Source organism: Tenrec ecaudatus, chromosome 14 (assembly GCF_050624435.1).
Source record: "Tenrec ecaudatus isolate mTenEca1 chromosome 14, mTenEca1.hap1, whole genome shotgun sequence".
Lineage (NCBI taxonomy): Eukaryota > Metazoa > Chordata > Mammalia > Afrosoricida > Tenrecidae > Tenrec > Tenrec ecaudatus.
The window spans coordinates 22254979-22282105 of NC_134543.1; positions in this window are offsets into that span (position 1 = coordinate 22254979).

The window sequence follows — 27127 nt, forward strand, 5'->3', positions numbered from 1 at the left end:
AGTGACCTGACACACAACAGAACAGATCTGATACCATCGTCACAATTATGACCATGATTGAGCCCATTGCCGGAGCCACTGTGTCAATCCTTCTGGTCGAGGCTCTTCCTGTCTTTCCCTGTTCTTTCACTTTATCAAACATGATGTCCTTTTCCAGGGACTTGGTTGTCATCATAACGTGTTCAAAGTATGTTCTTTTCCCCCATGTTGTAAATGGTAACCATGAATATTACCACTTTCAGTGAGTTCTGAATGCTTCTAGCAAATAACTAGATTTAAGGATGGTTTTTAAAACCACCCTAACTTCCAGTTGCTGTCTGTAGCCCCTCTAAACTGTATAGTGTGTGTAGAACATATTCCCGTAAACTTTCTGTTAGCCAAAACTCACACTGTTTCATGTGGGATTCTTGTAGCACATGATACTTCCACTCACATCTCATTGGCCAAAAGCAATATGAACCCATCCATTTGCTAAGGAGTGTGGAAAATATAGTCCAAAGGCTCTTATTTGCTAAACAATGAGTAAAATTAAGAATCTCAATGTTTAAAGAAATTAGGAATTCGATATTTATGAGAAAGTAACTTTAGTGTCAAGTTTCACTTTTTGCGATACAACTTACAGTCTTACTTTCGAGAGAGATCACTGTCTTTAACATCACCCCTAAGATCCTTCGTATGTACACACAATGGAAGCTACATGGTGGCAGCTGCAGGTCAAATTGACATCTAGAGGTCAAACTACATGGTCAGAGAGAAAATATATCCATTATTTAGGTAAGGACACTCACTCAGAAGTTCTAACCTTGACTTATAACTAGTTCTCTGGGGTTCAGTGAAGTTTGGTAATATAGATCTTTTTTAATATCCTAGATAGATTTTGCACATTGGTTGGAAATCATTGTTTTACCTAAGGTCAACATAGACAGGGGAATGGTCTCTTATTACCTTGATAATCTGAGCTGATACCAATGGAAGGCTCCTCTGCTTCCCAAGAAAAGACAATGCGTCTGACATGAATTGTGTGAGTAAATTCTTACAAGGCTGCATCTGAGATCTCCCTCTTCTTTCAGCCAGTTCTTTTATTTCTGCTCTGTGAATTTAAATCATGTGGCTATTCTCTTTCAAGATAAGCATCTTGACAGCTCAGTAGTGGTATTCCAAAGTCCACCATGATTTCTCTAGACACCAGTCCTCTCAAGCGGTCACTTCTGGCGATACATGAGAATTTGGTTTTAAACTGTTCCTGGGTCTCTGAATCGGTCTATGACACAGATGTCATCTCCATTGATATCCTTTACATTTCCTAGCAGCAGCCCGTATATCCCAGACATGGATTTAATCCCACAGACTTTTTTGTAGGACATATTGCTTCATTTTTATTTTTTAACGAAACAGAGTTCACTTTTTAATGCCTCTAGGAGTAAAGTTCTCCTCCAATAGCCCTTTGAGGTTTCCTGTTCAGCTCTTTGGTTTCATCGTTTTTCCACTTTAGCTTCCCTACACTCATGAGCAAGTGTCAGAGTCTCTTCGAATAGCCACTTCTTTTCTTGTCTTTTTAATGACCTTTTGATGTCTTCTTGCACCATGTTCTTGATGTCATCCCAAAATTAATCTAGTTTTGGTCATTAGTGTTCAATGTGTTGAATCTCCTCTTGAGATGGTCCCTAAATTCAGATGGTGTATACTAAGGTCCTATGTGGGCTCTAGTACATTTGTTTGAAATATTTTTTTCAATTTCAGTATGAACTTACATACGAGATGTTGATGGTCTATTGCAAAGTTAGCCCCTGGCCATGTTTTCACTGACGACACTGAACTTCTCTGTCATTTCTTCCCACAGATGCAATCGATTGATTTCTGGGTATTTCATCTGGTTTAGTCCAAGCACATACTCACTGTTTATGTAAAAAGTCATTCAAAATAAAGGAGTCATTTGTCTTCCAAAATTCTATCGTGCACTCTCAAAGATCATCATTTCCAACTTCTAATCCTCCCTTGTTTTTGTAGCTTTCCCATCCCAATCACCAATAATTATCAATGCACCTTGATTGACTGGTGGATCAATTATCAATGCACCTTGATTGACTGGTGGATCAATTTTAAAGAAGTTGTAGAATTCTTTAATTTCTTCATTAATAGCTTTACTGGTTGGTGCACAAATTTGAATAATCTTTGAATTCTCCAGACTTTCCTATATGTGTACAATTATTATCCTATCACAGACAACATTGCACTTTAGGAGAGATCTTGAGATATCTGTTTTGATTATGAATTTGATGCCATTCCTTCTGAATTTGACCTTTATGGCATAGTAAACCATATGATTGTACAACTCAAAATGCTCAGTAGCAGTCAATTTCAGCTCACCATTATCTAGGATATCAATCTTTATGTGTGTTCCATTTCATTTTTACAGCTTCCAATTTTCCTAGATTCATACTTCACGCATTCATGTTATGATTATTAATGGATCCGTGCAGCTATTTCTTCTCATTTGGGGTCAGAACAAAAAAGGAAGGAACCTCAACCAGATTGATTGGATCATGGGCTCATTGTTGTAGCTCTGTGGCAATTGTGGCTACACAGTATTTCGTTCTATTGTGGATAGGGGTGCTATGAGTCACAATGGACTCAATGGCACCTAACAACAGTGATCAAAGGGCTTGAAACAAGAGTGGGGCACAGGAAACTATTTACCTCCCCTTCTTTTTTCCTTGATACCTCTAAGTTTTAGGGCCTTATATGATGCCTGTGGGGTGAGACACAGAGAGTAGGCTTCTCAGCCTCAGTGTAGTCATTTAGCCACACAATATTCATTATATGTGCCCATACCCATATGGTTATGATCAAAGCAGATCACACCCTATCTTCTTTGTCCGCACTCCCTGTGCTAAACAAGTCTATAGCTCTCTGATAGTCATATCCAAGATCCTTAAAAAGGCTTATGGGGATTGTATTTTCTGTTGTGCTCATTGATGAAGCTTCAGGAAAGTGTGCCACACGAGAACTCCTGCCTACCTAGACCACCCATGTAATTTCCTCCAGCTCTGCTAGCCTACTGAGCAGAGGGAACGCCACAGCCTTGCTTTGACACATTCAGGGACTCCACCTGGCAGAGAACATGAGGCTTCTCTACTCTCGGCTATGACAAACCTATCTGGAGATTACTATTATTATTTAATTTGCTCTGGGGAAGGGGCCAGAGTCATGGGGAAGAAACCAAAGCCATGAAATCAAATTTACTTTAGGAACCCACCTAAGCCTTCCTCCATTCCCTTGACTCAGGGTAATTTAATAAGATAAGCCAGATCATATACTTCCCAAGATCTGAAATAGCTTCATCATTAGGATGTTGAAAATATACAAGAACTGAACTACTTTCTCCCATAACAACCCTTCTCTAGAATGTGGCAAAGAGTGGTTCTCAAAGTGGAACTTCTAGGCCCAAAGCAGCAACATCATCTGGGAATTATCAGAATATAGATTCTCAGACCTCATCCCAGACCTAATGACTCTGAAATTCTGGAGAGAAACCCAGTAACCCATAACTTAATTAATCTTTCATTTGATTCTGATGAATGCCGAGATCTATCGCATAAGCTTTATTGATGGAATTAGATCGCCTGGGTCGTGCAAGTTATGTGGCCTTGGGAAAGTAGCTTAACATCTCTCTGCCTCATCTATAAAATGGGAACAACACCTCACATTGTGGCTCTTGTAATGACCACACGAATAAGTAAAGCACTTGCAGTGCCCTGAGACTCGATGCTAGGGTGTGGGTGATACTACTATGCCGAAGCCGCTGACGCAAACCAAAATTGAAAGCAAGTCTAGAACTACAGAAAATTTCAGGGGAAAGGGCATCCATTGCTACTTCACATCTAAAACCAAACAGCTGCTTGTCACTGCGTCACTGCCAATCAGGAAGGGTGCATGGGTGTCAGAGGACAACTGCTGTCCACCAGGTTGTCAATGGTTGTTTGGGGTTTTTTGTTTTGTTTTTGTTTTTTAAGTAGAACACCATTACTTCCTTGGATGTCACCTTGAATGGGCTGAAAGCCCCAAACTTCAGGTTAGTCATCCAGTGGTTTAATCGTTTGAGATGGAGTCCATAATTTGGTGAAAATCAAGCTGCCTTTCTCCTAGTCCCTTAATTTTATAGTTCACAATTTGTATTAGTTGGTGTTAATACTTGTTACTTCTAATTACAGATTGCATTGCAATATAAAAACAAAGAAATGTTTTATGCAAGAAATCACTCATATTTAAACAAAAGAATACAACAATTATATTGAAACATTATGATATTCTGTCAAACATAGCCTCACTCATCTGCCTACAAACAATTGGCCAATGTCCTTTGTTTACTGGCATTACTCTTTCAGATTTGCCACTGGCTGAAAAATTGGAAAGGGGTTTAAAATGAAAATTATTTTCTTCAATGGGATTTGACCTGTATTACCATGTACTGGCTGAGATTGCAGTTGAATAAATTACCTATTGAAAGAAAATTGCTCACTCATTCACATGAGGTCAATTTAATTCTTCAAGGAAGCCAATATCTCACTTAGTAATTTAGGTAATTTACTAAACATTGGTTATTTACTTCAGTTCCCAGGAAACACTTGCCTCACCTGATTCATCAGCATACCTCTGGAAATGAGGTCAGTCAATGATTTGGAGACTAATCCTTTTTGAGCCTTGGGAAAGTTATAACCTACAAGATGAATGACCTATCTTTTATTCAAGAGAGAGAGCTACATTGGTGTCAACACTCTGAAGTTTTTCCAAAAATAAAGGGTAATTTTGCTAATGAACATGGAGGACCACTGGTAAGCATTGGACATCATTGGCGTCTCTGCTTTCTTTTAAAGTATATTCAAGAAGTGACACAATGGAGTGGGTGGATTTGAGAACATTTTAAGAATTATATACATTGCCTAATCAGCGTTTCCCAAAGTGGGTGGTACTGCTCCCTAGGGAGCACTGGAAGATCCAGCAATTGTGCAATTCCATCGTGTCCATGCCAACAAGTATCCAGCAGAATGAAACGCTGCCCGGTCCTTGGCCGGCTGGCCTCACAATTGTTGTTATGTTGATTCCATTGTGACAGCCACTGTGTCATTCCATCTCGTCAAAGTCCTTCCTCTTTTTCACTGCTGCTCAAGTTTACCAAGCATGCTCTCCTTCTCCAGAGACCAACCTCTCCTGACAACATGTCCAAAGTACATGAGGCACCTTGCCATCCTTGCCTCTAAGGAGCATTCTGCCTCTACTTGTTCCAAGGCAGATTAGTTTGCTCCTTTGCAAGTCTATGATACTTCTAATATTTTTTGCCAGTACCATAATTTAAATGCATCAATTCTTCTTGGGGTTTCCTGATTCAATGTCTCAATTTCACATGCTTAAAAGGTTATTGAAAATACTGTTGCTTGGGTGCAAAGACAGATACCTACAAAGTTTTAATTCCCAGGAGGCCACTGAATCACTTTTGTTTAATGAAAAGGGGGTGATAGGTCAAATGATTTATGGAGCCTATGGTCTAAATCATTCGCCTATCCACTTCCTTTTGCCTGACCACCTTTAAACAATATCATGGTAAACATGGTCTAGTGTTAAGTATCATGTTGAATACAGAAAAGCAAGTTTTTAAAAAGTTATGTTTTCCATAGAGTACAAACATCAGTATGTGAAAATATCACTTTAACTACTCATTTTTTAAATCATTTTATTTGGGGCGCGACAGCTCTTATCACAATCCATACATCCATCCATTGTGTCAAGCACATTCGTACATATATTACCATCAGCATCTTCAAAGAATTTTCTTTCTACTTGAGCCCTTAGTATCTGCTCCTCATTTTTTCCTCCCTCCCCCTCCCTTCCTCCCTGATGAACCCTTGATAGTTTATAATTTTTTCATGTTTTTAAAAAAATCATTTTATTGGGGCTTGTACAGCTCTTATCACGATCCATACATACATCCACTGTGTCAAGCACATTTGTACATTTGTTGCCATTATTATTTTCAAAGTATTTTCTTTCTACTTGAGCCCTTGGTATCAGCTTCTCATTTTTCCTCCCTTCCTCCTCCCTCCCTCATGAACCTTTGATAATTTATAAATTATTATTTTTCATGTCTTACACTGATCGATGTCTCCCTTCACCCACTTTTCTGTTGTTTGTCCCCTGGGAGGGGGTTATAGATAGATCATTGTGATCGGTTCCCCCTTTATGCCCCAACCTTCCCTTTCCCCTCCTGGTATCGGTACTCTCATTATTGGTCCTGAGGGATTTATCTGTCCTGGATTCCCTGTGTTTCCAGCTCTGATCTGTACCAGTGGACATGATCTGGTGTAGCCGGATTTGTAAGGTAGAATTGGGGTCATGATAGTGAAGAACTAGAGAAAAGTTGCATGTTTCGCTGGTGCTATACTGCACACTGACTGGCTCATCTCTTCCGAGCCTTCTGTGTGTAGATGTCCAATTGTCTACAGATAAGCTTTGGGTCTCCACTCAGCACTCCCCCTCATTCACACTGATATGTCTTTTTTCCTCAGGGTCTTTGATGCCTGTTACCTGAGCCCATCAACACCTCATGATCACACATGCTGGTGTGCTTCTTCCATGTGGGCTTTGATGCTTCTCAGCTAGATGGCCACTTAGCTTCACTCTTTTAAGCTTATAAAATCAAGATAACAGTGAATGTCAACAGATAGTACAATAACAACAGTTTTACGTTGGAGGGAGCCTACTGAGGAATCATCTTATCTAACGCCTTTCCTTTTAAAGCAAGAAAACTCAAGGTAGTCTCCTACCGGGAGCCCCATGGCAGGTGGCCAGCCTCTGGGGCTGCGCATTGTCCCAAAGACTGGGAAAATCGGAGCGGGCAGCTAGGAGCGCTTTCCCCCTACCAGAAATATGATGGTCTTATGACATTATGGCTGGCTACTGAGAGATGGAGTAGATGCAACAAAGAACCCTGATGGAGCTCCTGGATTCCCAAGCCAGTGTCTCTCCAGCTCCAGGGCCCCCGCGGGAAGTCAGAATGATGGACTCGTCCTGAACAACAAAAGCAAGGCAGCACCTGGTGTGAAAGAGGGTTTAAGAGCGGAGTGGAGCAGCAAGCACACCCCGTGGCCAGCGCCCTCTTTTAAGTGCCACGCTGGATTGGATGACCGGACCTGGTTGACTATCCCGTCAGAAGCTGCGTGTGAAGGTGGCCCTGTCTCTGTCCATTCACTGATAGAGTCCCACCCTGGGAGGAGTTGATTGCTTACATTATTCACCTGGAGTAATGCCCCCCTCCTTTCAGACCAATAAAACCCACAGAGTAAAAAGAAAAAAGAAAGAAAACTCAAGGTAAAGATCCATTCTACTAGCAAGCTTGATCTCTCCTTAAACCACCTTGAATTTACACACCAAATCAAAACACTGCCTCTGAGCTAATTCCAATTCATACCAACCCTACAGGACAGAATAAAACTGCCCCTGCGCGTTTCTGAGACTAACTCTTCCTGAGAGTAGAAAGCCTCATCTCTCTCCCTTGGGCTCACAGATTCAAACTTATACATTTGGGGGATTGTCTTCAGTTACTAGTACTGCTTGGTTTGGTTTCCAGGTTGACTGCAGCAGAAGTAGCACAAGCAGGTGCCTTTAAAGAATAAAGATGCAAAAAAAGAATAGAAATGCATGTTCTTAGTTCTGGAGGTCTTGGTCATGTCGATTCCTCACCAGGCATTCCTGTGTTTTCCACGTATAAAAGATGATTCTCACATGGCGTCTGCTCATCTCTCCCTGTACCCTTAGGTGTGCCTGTGTCTAATTTGCTCCTCTTATAACTCAGAAAGTGATTAGATTTCGAACCCAAACTATGGATCTGATAGATATGACATAACAGAAAATCCCACTTTCAAACATTCACAGGTAAAGGAATTCGAGTTCCAGCACACATTTTGTGAGAAATTATTTAATCCAGAACAGGTCTGCAATCTTTCTATCCTAAAGATGCATCTTTGTTTGCCTGAGACTTTCCCGGCCTTTGGGACTCCTGAAGTTGAGCACAGTGATCTGTTACTTACGCAGGGCTAACCACCTAATAGTAGCAAATTATATTATGCCATATATGTTATGTTATATGATATCATATTTAATTGAAGACTCTATCAAGTTGATGTTTGACTCCATGTAACAAAGCAAAATTTCCCCAAAGGGGAATCTTATCTGATAACAACAATAACCACCAACTGAACCACCATTATGTGCCTCTGTGCTAAAAGTCTGAGTCTGACTTGACATTATTCCGTGTAACCCACATAACAATCCTGAGAGATGTGTTTTATCATAATCCTTTTTTCAGATGAGCGAATTGGAACAATGAGAGGTGAGCTGGCTGCCCAAAGTCAAACAGGCAAATGGCAGATTTGGGGACTCAAACTCAAATGCGTCTGGCTCCAAGACCCATCTCCTTCCCCCATCACTTCATGATCATTCCACGAGCAAGTCATTCTTTTTGGAATATTAAATTGGCAACAGTACTGTCTTTTTCCTGGTCCAAAGCACAAGCAGAAAGGCTTAACTACAGCTTCTCTTACTCACTAAGAGATTTATGAGAGAGTTGTTTCATACTCCTTGGATTTGAAATGATCATTTCACACATCTCTTTACTTTTTTTTTTTAATTTAAATGATGAGCCGTGACCTTGCCATTTCCTTATTCTCTGGCTCTGCCCCTCCATCTTCTCTCCGTGGAGCTAATTTCTCTCTCAGTGACCATTATTGCTTTCCTAAGGCTTTGGGCAAAGAGACAAGTCATCTCCCAGCAAGGCTAATCATCAGAGTCCACACAGAAGAGGGAGAGGAGAGGCAGGGAAAGTGTTCAATATAATTACAAACAATAAATAGCCAACATAACTTCCTCCATTGCTTAATGCAGAAATATATCCGTTCAAACTACTTTTGGTTTTTTTTTGGGGGGGGGGGCACTAATAAATCCTAATATTTCTCAAAGAGAAATGGCTTGTGATTTAGTTTATATTAAGCCATTACTGAAGTTTATACTAATTAAATTGAGGTTTCAATAGCAATTAATCACAGGAGCAATCTGAAAATGTAAATAATGCAGTAAAGTAAATCACTTGGCATCCCCCTGCCCCAGAAACAACAGGCTGCATTGGGGGGAAGGGTAGGGGCTTACTCCTAAGGTTGAGTGCATGAGAGTGGGGGGGGGGGGGGCGGGGGAGCTGTTCCTTGTCCTCTCAGAACAGAGCCTTGGCTCCTTAATACACAGAGTTATTCTGCATGCTTCTCCTTCAGAGGATGGATCTTCTGCTGCAAATGCTGAAGGTTAGCTCCGGAGGAGTCTTCTGTGAACAAATGACTTGTCAAAGCCCGTCGTGGGAAGAAGATGAACTAGACAGTGTGGAGGAACAAAGAAATCTCCAAGGACAACATCAGGGGTGGAGGCTCAACCCTGCATATGTACACTCCTCGCTGGTACATCAAATTCCCTTGTTTTCTTGTTTCGCGGAGCCCCAAACACCCAGTCAGGCATGAATCCCAGCATTCAGCGCCATTCTCCTCACTCTAACCCAAAGGCAACAAAATGAGCTGAGTTCTTTGCATTGGGTATTTCTAGCGATTGTTCTCCAATTCAAGCTGTCTTTATACAGCCCTCCAAGTAACAATCCATGTAATCACAGAGAGAGGGACCGTTTTTAAAAATCTGCCTGTGGAAATGAATCTACACCTGCCCAAGCAATTACCCTTTGCACTCGGTGTGTGGAGCCTCCCAGGATAGGATCAGCTAAGAAAAAGCTCTGGGGGTATGGTGAATTACACAGGAGCTGCTAACAGCAACATCAGTGGTTCGAATCTACCAGTTGCTCCATGGGAAAAAGATGAGACTCTTCTCATGGAAAGATGCAAAGTCTCAGAAACCCCAAGAGGCGGTTCTGCTCCTGCTATGAGTTGGAGTCGGTTCGATGGCAGTGGATTTAGTTATCGTGCAGTGTGGAGGAAACATGCTGTGAAGTAACCTCTCTGGAGGAGAAAATGAGCAATATCTGCATTGCTCACTATCTCCGTGCCTGCCGCTGGCTCCCCACTGTGGGATTGCCAGGTCACTTCACTGTATTCCGAGGAGCTGATGAGACGATATATACTGGAAGGTTACCCAGTGTCCCCAGAAACTCATACACCACGAGTGGGTGGTTTTCAAGAACAGAAATGTATTTTGTCACAGCCAAGAGTCTATAGGTCTAAATTCAGGGTGTGGCTATGGAGGAAATTGTTTTTACATGTTTTAGTTTCTACTAGCTGACAATCCTTGGATCTCCTGGGCTGATAAATACATCTACCTCTACATCTCACTCTGAGGAGTACCTATCTGGCTGTGTGTATACTCAGAACTGATCAGGTGTAGGATCCTCCCTGCTGTGCTATTACCTAACCACAGGGATAGAGGTTAGGATTGCAACACATATTTGAGGAGGATACATTTTTTTTCCATAGCAGACCGTATACCAAATGCCAAACTTAGCATGAGGTCATTATCTTTGAAGAGTGAGTAAGGTAAATCTTACATCTCTCTGAAAGTTCCCCTAAGCCAGTGGTTCTCAACCTTCCTAATACTGAGACCCTTTAATACAGTTCCTCATGTTGCGGTGACCCCCCAACCATAAAATTATTTTCGTTGCTACTTCATAACTTAATTTTGCTACTGTTATGAATCGTCATGTAAATATATGATATGCAGGATGTAATTTCACTGTTACAAATTGAACATCATTAAAGCATAGTGATTCATCACAAAAACAATATGCAATTATGTATTGTGAAATATTTACTTCTAATTACAAATAAATGAAATTTTGCCTTGAAGCATGGTGTTGTATGGGTAACAGTCTTCACACTGGGTACTTGTATGTGGCCGAATCTGCATGTGGGCAGGCCCACCTGGAGACGGACAGAGGAGCTGTGTCTCAGTTCCTAAGACCATCAGAAATATGTGCTTTCCGATGGTCTTGGGCGAGCCCTGTGAAAGGGTCATTTGGCCCCCAAAGGGGTCAGGACCCACAGGTGGGGAACTGCTTCCCTAAGCAACCAATGTCTTAACAAAATAGTGAGGGAGTAAGAGGAGAGTGGCAACATGGAAGCTTCAGAATAATTATTGTTATTGTCAGGTGCCGTCAAGCTGGTTCTAACTCAGTGTGACCCTGTGTGCACAAGAGTGAAACACTGCCCAGTCTGCGCAGTCTGTGTACACTATGAATTGTACGTTGGAGCCCATTCGTGGAGCCACTGTATCTGTCCATCGCCTCAACGGTCTTCCTTCTTTTTTAAAAGACCGCTGACTTTACCAGGCAGACGGTCCTTTTTCAGAGATTCCTTTCTCCAGATATCATGTCCAAAACCCATGGGATGAAGTCTTCTAAAGAAAATTCCAGCTGTATGTCTTCCAAGACAGATGTGCTTGTTTTACGGCTGTCCATGATGCTTTCAATATTCTTCACCAGCCCCGTAATTCCAATGCAGCCATTCTCCTTAGTCTTCCAAGGGGACAGGGGTGTGCAAATGTTAACAAAGTGGTATATTATGTACCAATTATAATGCCACCTTTTACTCTTAAAACATTCCTCTAAAGGAATTATAATTGCACTCATGGCAGAACTCGAGGTTTATGCAGTTGGATGCTATGAACACCAACCGGAAAGGCTGCCTGTTTTTTGCTTCTTTGGATTGGCCACGCTGAACACAGTTTTCAGTGACTATTACCTCCAAAATAGTCAGTAGATTCTTTCTTCATAGTCTGGAAGCTCTGTTGACACCTGTTCACTTTGGGTGGTCCTACTGGCATTGGAAACACCAGTGACATAGCTTCCAGCAGCACGACAACACACAAGCCACCATGTGCGATAAACACAGGCAAGCGGTTGATGTGTTGTCAGTAAAGGAGTCTCTAGAGAAGGACATTATGCTTGGTGTGTTACTCAGAGTTCTCTGGAGAAACAAAACCAGGACAATTTTGATGATTGTGTTCGTTCAGGTTGACTAGAGAAACCAATTCATGAAACTCACATGTGTATAAGAGAGAACTTTCTATCACAGAGTAATTGCATATTAAGAAAACATCCCAGCCCCATTCAGATGCATAAGTTTGTTATTAGCCATATGTCCTGTATCCGTCTATAAATTCCTCCTTAGACTCACGCAACACATGCAAAGACCCCAAATGCAAGAAGATCATAGGCCAGTGGATTGAAAGTCTTGTGGATCCAGTGGTGGTGGAAACATCTCAGTGCTGGTATGGGTCTCCATATGGCTTCTCCAGTTCCAGGGCTCTGGCTGCATCAGTGTAGCTCCATGTGGTCTGTCAGCAGGAAGACCAAGCAGTGAGTGTCTCTTGCCTCCAGGGAGGAATACAGGAGTTCCCAGAATCCTCAAGATAAGGTCATGCCCACATGGAGGCCTCCTTGGCTATGACCTGGTTGATAGGGTAGACTCCACCTCCTCACAAGTAGACAGGAGATTATGTAACTGCCACAATGAATTTTTGTTTATTTATTTATAGAGAGAAAAGGAGTAGACAAGCTAATTAGTCCACACAGTGGTACAGAGGGCTCAGTTCAACTACTTTCATGGAACAGTTAATATACTAGAAGTCCTTCAACTCATGCGGGCTACCAAGTCCAAGGTCAAGTAAGCAGTCAGATGAGTCTTCTCTCAGGTAAGGCAAGCAAGGTGGATCAGCAACTATCAGTAGCTCTGGAGCTTAGGAAAACAGGCCCCACTGGGATCTAGAATTCAAGCATAGTAACAAGATCTACCAGTCCCAAGCTCAAGCAATGTATACGCTAGCAGCATGGAGAAGCAGGTGTCAAAGTTGCTGCAAGCTCTAGCAAAATGATCTATGTGTTGGCTTGGCCCACAGGTAGTGTAGCACACAGGTTGAGGCAGAGAAGTAGCTAAAGCAACAGTGCACTGGTCTGATCACCAGGGAGCAAAAGAAAGATGGGATGCCAACTGTCTTTATTTATTTTGATCATCCCCCAATCAAACTGTGACCTGATTAAACTCCACCCACATGTTCCTATTGACCTAGTTGGCACAATAAGCCTAATTATCACACTTGGCAAAGCAAAGTGGTAGCAAAAAAGAGGAAGACTCGGAATGAAATGGATTGACACAATGGCTGCAACAATAGACTCAAGCATAGGAACAATTGTGAGAGTGGTTCAGGACCAGGCAGAATTTTGGTCTGTTGGGCATAGGGTCACGAAGAGTCAGAATCAACTTGATAGTACCTAACCACAACAACAACGTGGACTGATCATCTGAAATTATGTGAGGATTGCCATGGTCTGAAAGCTTCAGTTGGGTACCAGTTAGGCACCATTAGGGCGTGATTTCCACTTTCCCAGCCTAAAACAATACACCAGCAACCTCTTCCTTTTCTCTCTTCCTATTAAATTCTGCAAGGCCCACCTCAAATACAACCCCTTCAGTAACCTTCCCAGACCATCCAACGGTCTTCCCTTCTTCACAGTATTCTTACATCTCCAGAAATACTTACACCACTTTGAAAGCAGTTTGAATTGTATTATTATTACTATTTTATAGCTTTTCTTATGGATTCAATTTATCAAAAATATATGTTGACGTCTGAGAAAACAGTGCCATATCTGACCCCTCTGCCTTCATGACAGAAAAGCAGCATCCAGCTTCAAAGAGCATGAGGCCAATTGCCGCAGGCAGAGGTCAGACATACCTCTAACCTTCATCCTTTTTTGATGCCATTCTGACACCTACCATTCCTCCCAGGGCACTCTACTTCTCTGCTGGGTTTAATAATTCATTGCAAGGGCTCCACAGAACTCACAGATAATATTCATGATTCCACTAAAAAACTCTCCCTACCATTGACTGGAAATGTGGCCTTGTCTGGAAATAAACCCACTGCCATGGAGTCTGACCTGTGAGAATGTGGATACTATGTGTTAAGGGAAGAACTACTCCAAAGGATAACCTTCAATAAGATGGATTGACACAGCAGCTGCAACAACAGACTCAAATGTAAGAACGATTGTGAGGATGGTGCCGTGTTTCATTCTCCTGTACACCGGGGCCCTATGAGATGGAATCAACTCAAGAGCACCTCGCTACAACATGCTTTAAGGACCCCAGGTGACAAGTTGGTGAAGCACTCAGTTGCTATCAGAAAGACCAATTAGGTAAAGACGTGGCAGTATGCTTCCTTAAAGATTTATAGCCAAGGGAAGTATGAAGTAGATTTCCACTCTATGGGGTCATTATGAGCTAGAATTGATAGTAAATGTTTGTGACTTCTGGAATCTTTATGGAAACAGACCATAAGGCCCTTCCTTCATGCTGCTGCTGAGTGGATTGAATCACCAAAGGTTAAGTTAATCAATTTACTTTTGAACAATCAACTTGCAAACCATCCATACACAGGATAGTTCTACTCTGACAGATACGTTGTTGCCAAGAGTCGGGACCCATTGGGTCGCAACTGTTGTTCTTTGTGCTTTGGCTTAGTTGAGTGCTTTTAACATAACCTAGCGCTACATTAAACACTATGTTTAATATTAAATATTATTTACTGCATGATTTCCCCAGAAGGTATCATTTTTGCAGCATTTTAAATAGGGTTCTGAAAGGACAAGTGGGTTGCAAAGATTGCTCTTTCTGTGGAGAGCATGGCTCTGATAAAACCCAGGTCAAGCTCATTCTAGAGTTGTACCGTACTGCCCCTGGATGACATGGGCACCTTTTATATTTGCTTTAAGAGACTATGAACCTGGTATCTATGGAAAAATCCAAGATCATACATAGACCTCTGTGTTAAAAGTTTGTCCCAATTTTAAAACAATGCCTACGAATTTGGAATTTCATCTTGCACTCTTCTTGAATGTCCCACACTTCAGTTTCATCACTGGGGTGCTGATGTAATAAAGTCACAGAATGGATGGAGGTTTCTGAGCTCATATTTGGCATCATTAGGTTTGATGGTCCCTACAAGTTCTGCACTATGAAATTTTGAGTCTGGTATTAGTGCGTGTTGTGGTCTCCTCTAACATGACTAGAGCTTCGACCCTAACACAGCTGGCTCTGCTAGAGCTGAACCCAGCAACAACTGTGCCAAGATCCGGTGGGGCACAGTTAGTAAGAAAAAATTGTGTTAGCCCTGACTCAGCGCTAAAGGCTTTTGATCACACTGTGTAGTGCTGAGAAAAACTAGATCTGTCTCTCCCACAGTCAAATTTCTTGAGCATAGCTGCCAATCACACACACACACACACACACACACACACACACCAGAAAACATTGCGCATGCTATTACAAAAGTATATTAGTCTTACTACTCTAAAAGAGCTTTTTTAAGATACTAATAACATAAATATATATATATCTACTTCATCAAATAAGTGACCAGAGATACCAGCACTGTGAAAAATGAGTGTCTGAAGTGATAAATACAAACTTTACATCCTCATGATGTGTGACAGCTACACAGAGTGGTACTTGGAGAGTTAACAGAAATCAGCCAGATGCAGCATAAATTGGGGGTTAGCTTTAACTGCCCCATTTTTCCACTCACATTTCTCATTTCTCCAAAATAATTACACCAATGATACTGCAAAGCCCAGAAGGGAAATTCAACTTTTATGAAGAAAACATGAAAAACCTTACACAAGAAAAATATGTTTAAATGTCTTTCTCCATCGCTTCCCTGGTTTCCCATTTATTGTAATTAAAACTCTCCATTTAGGGGACAAATGAGCTCCTCGGCCGTGAAACACAAACAGAACTGTACCTTTCCCACACTTCTCCTGGTCTTGCATCAACACGTCCTTCTCTGGCAGTTCACAACACAGGCACTTAGCCAAATTAATTGAACAAAAATAAACCAGGCAATGACTTTAAGGTGAATATGTCTCACTCTTCTATTTGACGCTGTTTTGCTTTCACCTACATTTGTCTTGTCTTATTAACCTGTGAAGGTGACCTTTCTATATGAGGAAGAACACTTTTTATGGTGACATTTGTCCATCCTTAATCCAATCCTCACTCCGCTGTTTCTAAATTCCTCTGTGCATGAGGCATATGCAGGCATATTTCATCTGTTTGGGCCATTTTTATATTTGGGCTAAGTCGGAAAATATGTAATCTTCTCAGTGATGCAGCAGTTTTCTGTTTCGCTTTCAGAGATTCACACATAGTAAAATTGTTCGTACTAAAAGGTAAAACATTCAGGTGGACCATTTTATGCTTTAGATCATCACAATGAATACAGAAATAGTCATCAATATCTACGCACATAGTACCTACATTTTCTACACAATTACTGAGGAAAATTAAAAAATATCTAACCTTTTGTGGGACTTTTGTACTTCATAATATGTACACTTAATCCTTCCTGATACTTTTTACAATCAGAATTTCATTGTGTTTTCAAAACAGCCCATTCAAAAGATTAAGATCTACCAGCAATTAATAAAACTTGCTCAGTCAATATTAGGGCTGAAGACCTTAAGCTTCTCCACTATCCCGTGACAAAATATTTTTTTTTTCTTGATTGTTTTCTATTAAGTACCTACTTACAAAGATGCTAAGAAAGGAAGAAAAATATCTTTATTTCTATAAATAAAGATAAAAACAAGATCTTCCACACTCAAAACTCAAACAAGGTAATTGATGAATTATTTATACCCTGGTTGAGTTTGCATGTATTGTAGAATTGTTGTTCTTCGGTGCCATGGAGTTAGTTCCAAATCACAGCAACTCTACCTACAACAGAATGAAATGCTGCCAGGCCCGGCATCAACACACAATTGTGATGGGTGAGCCCATTGTTGCCGCCACTATGTCAATTCATCTCATCAAAGCTCTTCTTGTTTCACTGCCCATGTTGCCAGCCTACCACCATTCTTCTCTCTAGGCCTCTCTCTCAATAACACGGCCCAACGTGCATGAAACAAAATGCTGCAGAGGTGAGCAAAGCAAACTAGAGCCCCACCCAAGCCAAATTTGTTTCACCATCTGTTTTGTTTTTATGTTTGTGCTTTGTAGCCCATGGACTGAAAATATCTGTTTTACATTGTAAGGTCGTTGAAAAAATAAAGAGTATTTCATGATGTGTACAAAGTATATGAAATTAAAATTTCAGGGGCCATAAATAAAATTGTATTAGTGCACAGGCACACATTCATTTATAGGTTTCTGTTGGCTTCACTACATATTCGAATGGTTGAAACAGAGATCACATATCAGACAGAATCTAAATGTTTACTACTTGACCCTTCGCATGTTTGCCTCACATTCCTATTAAAGAGTGTCTTTTTTTAAACTATTTCTACCAAATTATGTTTTCTTGATGAAGAAACAAGTGACTGCCTATATTTGGAACACACTCCAAGCAACTCTCATAGTATTTCTGTCTTTATTAATGGAGGTGACAATAAAGAGACCTTTCCTGGGAATATGATTTACTTACATCTTGGTATTCTACAAGTCACAAGTCATGTGGAAAGTTCCAGAACCTGACCAGCCACGTTACATAGACAGGGAGCTACAGGAAGGAGATACAGAAAAAAGTTAACAACATGCACCTGGTTGCTTCTACCCAGCTCTTTGGAGCAGCAGCCTGGAAATACCTTCCTGAAGGAAAGCAGGGACATTCTCCTAGTTCCTACTCTGCGATGGAATGTCTTCTGGGACAAAAACTCTACATTTTGCCCCCAAACCTATAAACTAAAAAATATCCAAGTAACTCCACAGACCACTGGGCCCAATTACTATTGGACGTGGGCCCACTGCTGGTCACAGATGCAACCAAATTGAAGTTTCAGGCCATTGCCTCAAACTTCGGGCCCAGTCTGTTAAAGGGACCGGCACACCTGTTAAAGACACCATGGCAAGCTGCCATGTTCTGCAGTAGTCAGAAGTTCAGTGTCATGTAAAAGACTTTTGTCCCCAGTGCTGAGATAATGAGCTTGTTCCTTCTTGATGATTTATGGGATGCAGATGAGAAACTGGCTGATTGAGGCTTTGGAAGATGAAAGTTGTGCGCTCTTGGCAGTAGTACCAACACCCCGGGGAACATGGTTTAACCGCTCCCGTTCCATTACTGCTGTCAGAAAAGTCAAATAACAAATTATGGCAGGTGAATATAAATAATATGTATTTTATTCAGTCTGCTGTGTGTAATAAGACAGAAAAATAAGACTTGGAACTTCTTTGCAAACCTAACTGTGATATTCTGATATATATTTGCTGGCATATTCCAAGGGCTTGTGTATCCATTCCCAACAGAGCAACCAGAAGACTCCTGCATTGTTATTCTTCCTATAGTCAGACCTTGTATAGGCTTCTCTGTTCATTCTATAGTCTCTATTATCTATTACCTTAGCCTTGTCTCCTGCTCAGCTAAATGTAACTCATTAAACAATTACATTTTGCTAGAATAGGAAACAATGCCAAGACACGAAAAATATATACCCGAGGAGCCCTGGTGGTGCGGTCAGTACAAGTTGGGCTGCTAACTGCAAAGTCAGCAGTTCAAAACCCCCAGCCATTCTGTGGGAGAAAGATGGGGCTTTCTACTCCCCTAAAAAGTTAAAATCTCAGAAACTCACAGGAGCATGTCTACCTTGCCCCATAGGGTCGCCAATTGTCGGCATCGATTTGATGGAAGTGAGTTTGGTTTGGTTTGAGCTTAATATATAGACATCTTAAATTATGGACTTGGCTTTAAACAAGCTTTAAATAATTTGTTTCAAGATCTTCCTTTTGATTGTGCCATTGAATACACAAGTCCAAATGCAATCAAAATGTTGTAGCTTATTAGCCTATAGCATTCCGTCAAGAAATTTCAAGTCTTTTTGTTTACCTAGAACAGCATTTGCCCCGGTGTTGTTTGAATGTGTTAACAATGGCCGTGAAAATCTAGAATCCCATTTGCCATGCTCCTGATGTGAGTTGAAAACCAAGTGGCAGGCCTGTGCCAGTCAACACAATAGGCACTTCAGGAGGCTATTTAGTTAAGATTAAACCAAAATAAAAATTTTCTTTTCAGTCACATTAATATGTTTCCATGGCTCGATTGCCACATGTGGTCGGCAACTACCATACAGTCGAGCATTTTCACCATCACAGAAAACCTTTGGAACGCACTAATTGGACAATGTGTCCCCAAATGAAATGGACCATTCCTAATCCAGTGCCTGACTAGGACTTCCTTGTAAATAATATCTGTTAGATTAATGAGCTCATAGTGAAACAGGGTATATCTTAATCTTAATTCCTTTGTGTAGTGTCTTATAAAAGGAGAGAACGGGCCTGCAAGCAATCACACACAGGAAGATGATACCATGCGAGGATCACCTGCAGACCAGGGAGTGTCAAAAATGCTGAGGGCAACCCAAACACTGACAGTAAAGAGGAAGAACCTTTTTCTAGAGCCAACAAAGAGAGAGCCTAGCCCTGTGGATACACTGAAGTTGGACTGCTAGCCCACAAAACTGGGGTGGGGGTATTAATGTGTGCTGTTGAAAGTCACCTACTTTGTGATATTTTGTATGGCAACCATAGAACATGAAGACACTACTCTACACCTTCACTCCCCAAAGTACAACTGTGCTCCCCTTAATTTTACAACTGAAGGATGAATTGGCACAATAGCCCGAGTGATGGGTTTGAACGTGCTGGCAACCATAGCAGGCAAACTCATCAGCTGCCCCATGGGAGAAAGACGGGGCTAGCTGTTCCCACAGAGCTTTACAGCCTCAGAATCCCTATGTAGGGTCACTGCGTTGAAATTGGCTCAGTAGCAATGGCACTCAGCTCTGCTTGCTCCCTGGGTCAGGAACCCCACTGCTCTAGTGCTGCTCCCTCTCCACCTCCTCTGCCCCTCCTCCGGTGTCACAGCTCTGGCTCCTGCAGTACGGGGTTCTAGAGCACAGGATTGGGGGTTCCTGAGGACATGCTCTATTCCTTCTTCCTTGATGACAGTGAGATCTGCTGTTTCTGCTTCTGAGACAGCCCATTTGATACCGAATGAGATGAAAAAACTGACCAAACCTTACCATTTCATACACTCTAGCTGCAGGGTCTCACCCATTCATTTGGTGGGAGCTACAAAGACCATAGCTAAAGAGCTTAATCAAGTAACGCAGTGCACCAGCTGGTAGTAAACAGGAAGTGAACGTCAGTTGCGATTATTCATTCTTGTTTCCCTTTAGTGTTTTTTATGGTCACCGAATGAGTGCGGCTCAGATTTAAACATCTGGGGTTTCACACAGCTCCGTTACTGACCTTCCATTCTGCTCTGCCTTACCCTGTGTGCCAGTCCCCCAGGCCGACAGAGTTCCAATTTCCCCTGTGCTCTGACCGCATCACCCCACATGTTGTCTGCTCCTGGTCATGAGCCAAGCTGTCATTCTTACAGCACTCTGGCAGGGCTGCAGATGACTTTTCAGGCTGGCTCGCCAGCTTGTCAAAGAGCAGGTCAAGCAACAAAGGAAGAGATTAGATGCCAAGGACTTACTGCCTTTTAATGCTTGGTCCCTGGCCCATATTTATGCTAAGGGACAACAATTACAACAATATGACCTTGCATAACAAATGGATCTGTCAAACCCTGCCTTGCAAAATAACCTGCATCAATTCAAGCTTAACTTGGGATCTTCCAATACACTGTTGTTATGCACACACTGGCCTATCATACTCATTTGTCAAAACTGAAAGAGGAGAGTCATTCATTGATTCATTGATTCTTGTATTCATCCATCTGTTCAACAAGCACTTTTTGATTATGGTTTGCTAAGTGCTGAACTATACTAACAGATTTGTAGGATGGTAAGTAAGGTGCAATTTGGGAAAGAAGAGTCAGGGAGGTCATAAAAATAACGAGGCTTATTATTGTCATGGTTTCCATATACAGGGAAACAAAGCACACCAGGACACAAGGCCACACAGCAGGTTGGACTTGGCAACCAGGCAACAAATGCTAGCCTTGTAGGAGATGGCTTACAGATGGCAAGCAGGGCAAAGCCAGGTAGGTTTCCTGGACTTCAGAAGATCAGGCATCTTGAACTAGGCACTGTCTGCAGTGGTTCAGTTCCTGACTGAGACTATTAGGACAAAGGCATAGCGGCCCAGAAGTGTGAGAACGTGACCAGGAGAGTGGGTTGTAGAAAGGACTTAATCAGCTGCTCAAGAAGGGGCACGGAGAAACCCATTTCTAGCCAGAGCCTCAAAACTATATCCAGGCAGTATCTTAAGAATATGACATCATATAGACTAAGACGGTTGTAAAGATATCACTTGGACTTCGAAGGAGCTTAATGACTAAACTTAGAGGTCTCAAATATGGCAATGTTCTTCCTTACTCTGTGCGATAGATTGAGCCCAAGGACTTAGATGCATCTTGGAAAATGGAGCTGGAAATGGAGACTAGGTTGTGGTAAACTGAAAGAAAGATGGTGTGTTTTAAGATTCCTTCAATTATCTAAGTGATTTTAGTTCCAAGGGTCAGAGAAATCTGGAAAGAGGACTGTGTGTCAGAGAAGGGACATGCCCCATCATCGCTCTCTTCAATGAAAGCCATCTAGTTGGCCTCATCAACTTCTGCCTGCTCAGTGTGTGGGTTTTCGATGGGAACGATCACAGTTCCGGAAGTCGGAACTCTCCCATGCGTCTCATTGCAGTTTCTATAAGAGCCATGGTGGTGTATAGTAGGCTGCTAACTGCAAGGTCAGTCATTCCAAGCCACCAAGCACTTAAAGAAGAAGGTGAGCCTTTTGTTCCTATAAAGATTTACGGCCTTGAAACTTCAAAGGAGCCATTTTACTCTGTCCTTGGGATCAGAAGCCCTCAAAGGCAGTGAGTGAATGATAGTGGTAAGTGGTCGGGTCCATGGTTGCAACCCATCAGTTTTTCTTAAGGAGAAAGCTAAGATTATCTGCTCCTGAAAATATGTACAGACCCTATATAGGGTCACAGTGATATAGAACTAACTAGATCACACAGGCTTTTAATATGTTTGCATAAGTTGTCAGGAATTCCGATAGTACAGTGGTTACGTGCTTGACTTCTAATGTTGGGATTTCAAACCCACTCTTCTAGAGAGCAGTCTGCTTCTATAAAGATTACAGGTTGCTCTGTTGCACAAGGGCACTGCAAGTTGGATTTGCCTCATTGAAAATTCTTTTATTTGGAACTTTGTATTTTTTGTTCATTTGTAATAAGCAAGTACTTGCCTGCTAACCAAACAGTTGCATTTGAAACTCTCAGGAGACAAGGAATAGCAAAATGCTCCCAGAAAGACCTCAATCTATGGGGCAGTTCTACTCTGCCCTACAGCATATCTAAGAAATGAAATCAGTGTAATAGCACATACAATAACAGGATTGGCTTCATACATTCCTTAACTTATGGCCCCTGTTTATCTGTAAAGCCAGCCATGGGCAGGCAAGTCATTCTCAAATCATATCACTTTGGTACAGACAGTTCTGCCTCCCTCTACACACTTAAATGACCATTTTGATAACACTCTGTGGGGTTTCCTAGGCTGTCAATGTTGACCAGAACAGATCACCCTATCTTGCTCTCAAGGAGAGGTGGTGTGATTTGAACAGTGACCATCAGATTAACAGTCCAATGCTCATTAGCACAAGGCCATTAGCATCTTTTTGTTTGTTTGATTTCACTAACCCACCAGAAAAAATTTGGAAAATTTGTTAATATTGATTAGCAACCTTCATTCAATCTGTAACATAATTCCTTTTTGCCATGGAAGGCAACATTCACATGTCCTAGGGATTGGATTGAGGTTTATCATGGATACAGATGATTTGCTTTCCGACTGTCATTAAACCAGTAGCCTTCAAGTTGGTTCCAAACCACAGGGACCTTCAAAGTATCAGAGTAGAACTATGCTCCGAAGGGTCTACAATGGCAGATTTTTGGAAAAGCAATCACCGAGTCTTTCTCTGGAAGCCCATCTTAATGTACTCCTGCTTCCTACTTTTCAGTGAGCGGTCAAGTGCATGAATCAGTTCTACCTCGCAGAGACCCTTAGCCATGATAACCTAATAGGACAGAATGAAAATATTCCACAGTGTTTCCAGTTTTGTTAGGTTTCTCAGGTGGGAAATACCTCAGTTCTTGGCTTCACAGGAGAAAGAATTCATGCCAAAGACTGGCTTGGGATCCAAATGGGTTTTTATAAAGGATGGAAGAAGTGGCAGGCTATACAGTCACTGAACACGGGCAACTCACGGGACTGCACAGCCGCACATGGTGGCCTGAGGCCAGGGAAAGAGAGATCTCTCAGCATGGCCCAGTGCAAGGCCCAGTGCAAGGTCTCTAGGTTATGGTCTTTAGGCTCTTCGACTGGGAGGCATGGTCGAAGGAACTGGTTGACCCCACTGACTGAATTAAGCCCAACTGGCCTTGTTTGGGCCCACCGAGGTGTACTGCCCACCTGGCTCAGGGGGGCTTGAATTTGGAGCATGCCCCTTAGCCTTTATTGGCTGGCTGAGCCTTGCCTGATTTCTCTCCCAATCTCCTGTAGGGGGCCTCCAAGCATGGCGAGGGACAACCCCGGTCCCTGTCTCTAGCTACCTAGCAGTTTGTCACATCATTCTCCCTGGAAGCAGGGATTGCATTGGAGTTGCTGATCTTTCTGTAAGCAACCAAATGCTTACCTGGATCCTTCCCAGGAACTAACACACACTCTCTCTCTCTCTCTCTCTCTCTCTCTCTCACACACACACACACACACACACACACACACACACACAAAACTGACCTACTGCCAATGAGGTCATTCTAAGTCATGGGTACCTACAGAACAGATTTGGACTGCCCCTGCCAGTTTCTGAGAATGCAAGTCCTCATGGGAGTAGAAAACCTCATCTTTCTGCAAAAGGAGCAACTAGGGGTTTTGAACTGCTGACCTTGTAGCTATCACCCCAGCTCATAATCCACTATACCACCAGGACTCTGCTACATTCTAATCATTCAAGGAAGAGGAGAGAGAAAACTGCTGTGTGCGTCAGGCCATTGGATGGATGTAATTGTCTACATCGAGTGCACAGAATGTAGAGTTAAGATAAGTCTGGGAATTTCAAAATATGTTTCCATCACATTTGTCTATGCAAAGTTAACACTGACCAAGTACTGCAGGGGCTTCTAATCAATGTCAGACCCTCTGCCCTGGGATTGCACTAGGAATGACATTCCCTTTCTCTTTGAAAGGGACAAGGAGCAGCAGGCACAGGAACCCTGGGGAAATTCTATTTGCATGTAATTGTCTGGGCACTTAAGGAAAGGGGTGGGCCATTGTTCCTGTGCTGCCTTTCCTGTTCATTTAAAAGCATACATTTACATCAGGCCCCTCTTCTTGCCTGGCTGATGATTACCACATTTGACATTTGCTCATTCTCAGTCATGCCTGGAATGTGTGAATAATTCAGGAATGCTAGGTTGTTCCCTAATCATGACAATGGAATGGAAGTGAGATCTAGACATGTATCATCAGCAGCTGCCCACTGAAAATGACAGCATGAAAATATGGGAAGTGATAGACAGGTATGTTTGGAAGTAGAAGCACTACCCCACAGCATTTTGCAAAGTGCTCATCCTAAGGATAACATCTTTCTCTGGTGTGCATATCAGAGGCCTACAAACAACCACTTGCTAGCCCGTGGCCAAGAATGAAGTGGCACCTCTTTAGTCAAGCAACCTAGGTTTGGTGGGAGAGACAACTTCAGATAGTCTGGGTTCATCTCCCCCAAACCACAGGTCATGGTGTTTAGATTCGGAAATCGTGGTCACTGTTCATTTGCTCAACAATCAAACATGGGCCAAGTGCCTCAGGCATTTCCAACACTGTCTAGGCAATGGAGACAAAATAGTTACAACTAAAAGACAGAGTTCCTAGATACATAGAATTTACTGGTAGAAATAGATATTAGGGGAAGCTAGATGAATGGATGGGTAGGTAGGTAGGTAGGTAGGTAGGTAGGTAGGTAGGTAGGTAGGTAAATAAATAGGTACATAAAAGGTTAGTGTAAATTCTGAGCACTAGGTTGGTGGTGGAAGGCTACAATTGATGGTGAAAACCTAAATCCATTTTTGAATCTCCCCATAGAGTCAGCCTCCATTGACTTATTTGTGATCATTAACAGCATTGTGAACAGCTCTGCTCTCAAGCAGAGAAGGTTTAAAAGTGGATTGCTACCACTCCCCTAGTCAGCCTGAAGAGGGGCAGCCTGGCCCTTAGAGACATGCCGGAATGTACCCTTGATGAAATTAGGGGCAATAGGGTGTGAATCGATGGGCTCAAGCATAAGAGCGATGATGAGGCTGGCCCAGGACCAGACTTCATTGTGTGCTGTTGTACATGGGGTTGCTAGGAGTTGGAACTGAGTCAGTGGCACCTAACAGGGCCCACATGCTCAGAAGTCATACTCTGGTGGTTCAGTGAGGGGGCCCCAGACAAATCTTGTAGGCTTTTATATCTGCAAAAAAATACCTATCCCGATCACCATCCCTTTCCCTGTTCTGAAGCCCCGTCTACCACTGTGATGAATGGATCTGCCACCAATTATGACTTTATGGTGGTTCCCTTCGGTCTCCGTATCCTATTGAAGAGGCATTTCTATGAGTCCTTGGACACCATTATGGCCTCATATTGATGGTCTCCTTCATCCTGAGGATTTGTCTTTGTCCTATCTTAATGAATGTGTCCTTATAAATCACATTTTAATTCTTATATTTTTTTTCTCACTTGAGAGGTAGATAGACAGAATCCATGTTGTCTTATTTATAACACTATACATATCATTATCATCAAGCCAATCTCTACACATCACAAGCCTATAAAACAGGATGGAATTGTTCCATAGGGTTTCCAAGGTTGAAATCTTTACAGAAGCAGACTGACATCTATCTGTCTGTCTGTCTATCTATCTATCTATCTACCAGTTGTATTAAGAACTATGAAGGGAAACTTTAAAAATTAGGTGAGAAATTAGTGCAGGGAAAACTGATATGGATTAGTAGGAGGGGAGAAGTTTAATATTAGCCATTCTTAAAGAAAATGACATGAAAGAGATTCAGTGAATGAGTAAATATTAGTCTGGTGACAGTAGAGGTAAGTGCCTTCAAACACATTTTACTGTGAAGCTATCCTCCCAAAGGCTGACACTGGAGGTCTCCAGCACCACCATCACTGAGTCGATATCACCATCCACTAACCAGCAACTCGGATGGAAAAACTGAATGGAGGTCAATACGGGTGGAACATGATAAGCAAAGACTACAGGGACCAAATGATGGGTTTAGAAGAGTTTAATATGGAGGAGTGTGTAGGATGGTTTGCTGGTGTCCCCTTAGACTATAGTTTTCTCTCTCTCTCTCTCTCTCTCTCTCTCTCTCTCTCTCTCTCTCTCTCTCTCTCTCTCTCACACACACACACACACACACACACACACACAGAGAGAGAGAGAGAGTAAGGAGAAAGAATCAGCTTTGATTCCAAAAGGATCACTCGATCTTCTTTCTTTTCTTTAAATCATTTTATTGGGGGCTCATGCAACTCTTATCACAATCTATACATCCATCCATTGTGTGTCAAGCACATTTGTACATTTTTGCCATCATCATTCTTAAAATGTTTGCTTTCAGCTTGAGCCCTTGGTATCAGCTCCTCATTTCCCCCCGCCTCCCTCTCCATTCCTCCTCCCTCATAAACCCTTGATAATTTACAAATTATTATTTGTAATATCTTACACTGGCCAACATCTCCCTTCACCCACTTTTCTATTGTCCATCTCCCAGGGAGGAGGTTATAGGTGGATCCTTGTAATCGGTTCCGCCTCTCTACCCCACCTTCCTTCCCAGTATCGCCACTCTCAGCACTGGTCCTGGATTCCCTGTGTTTCCAGTTCCTATCTGTACCAATGTACATCTAATGATCTAACCATATTTGTAAAGTAGAATTGGGATAGTAATAGTGGGGGGAGGAAGCATTTAAGAATTAGCAGAAAGTTGTATATTTTATCATTGCCACCCTCACCTTGACTGGCTCGCCTCCTCCC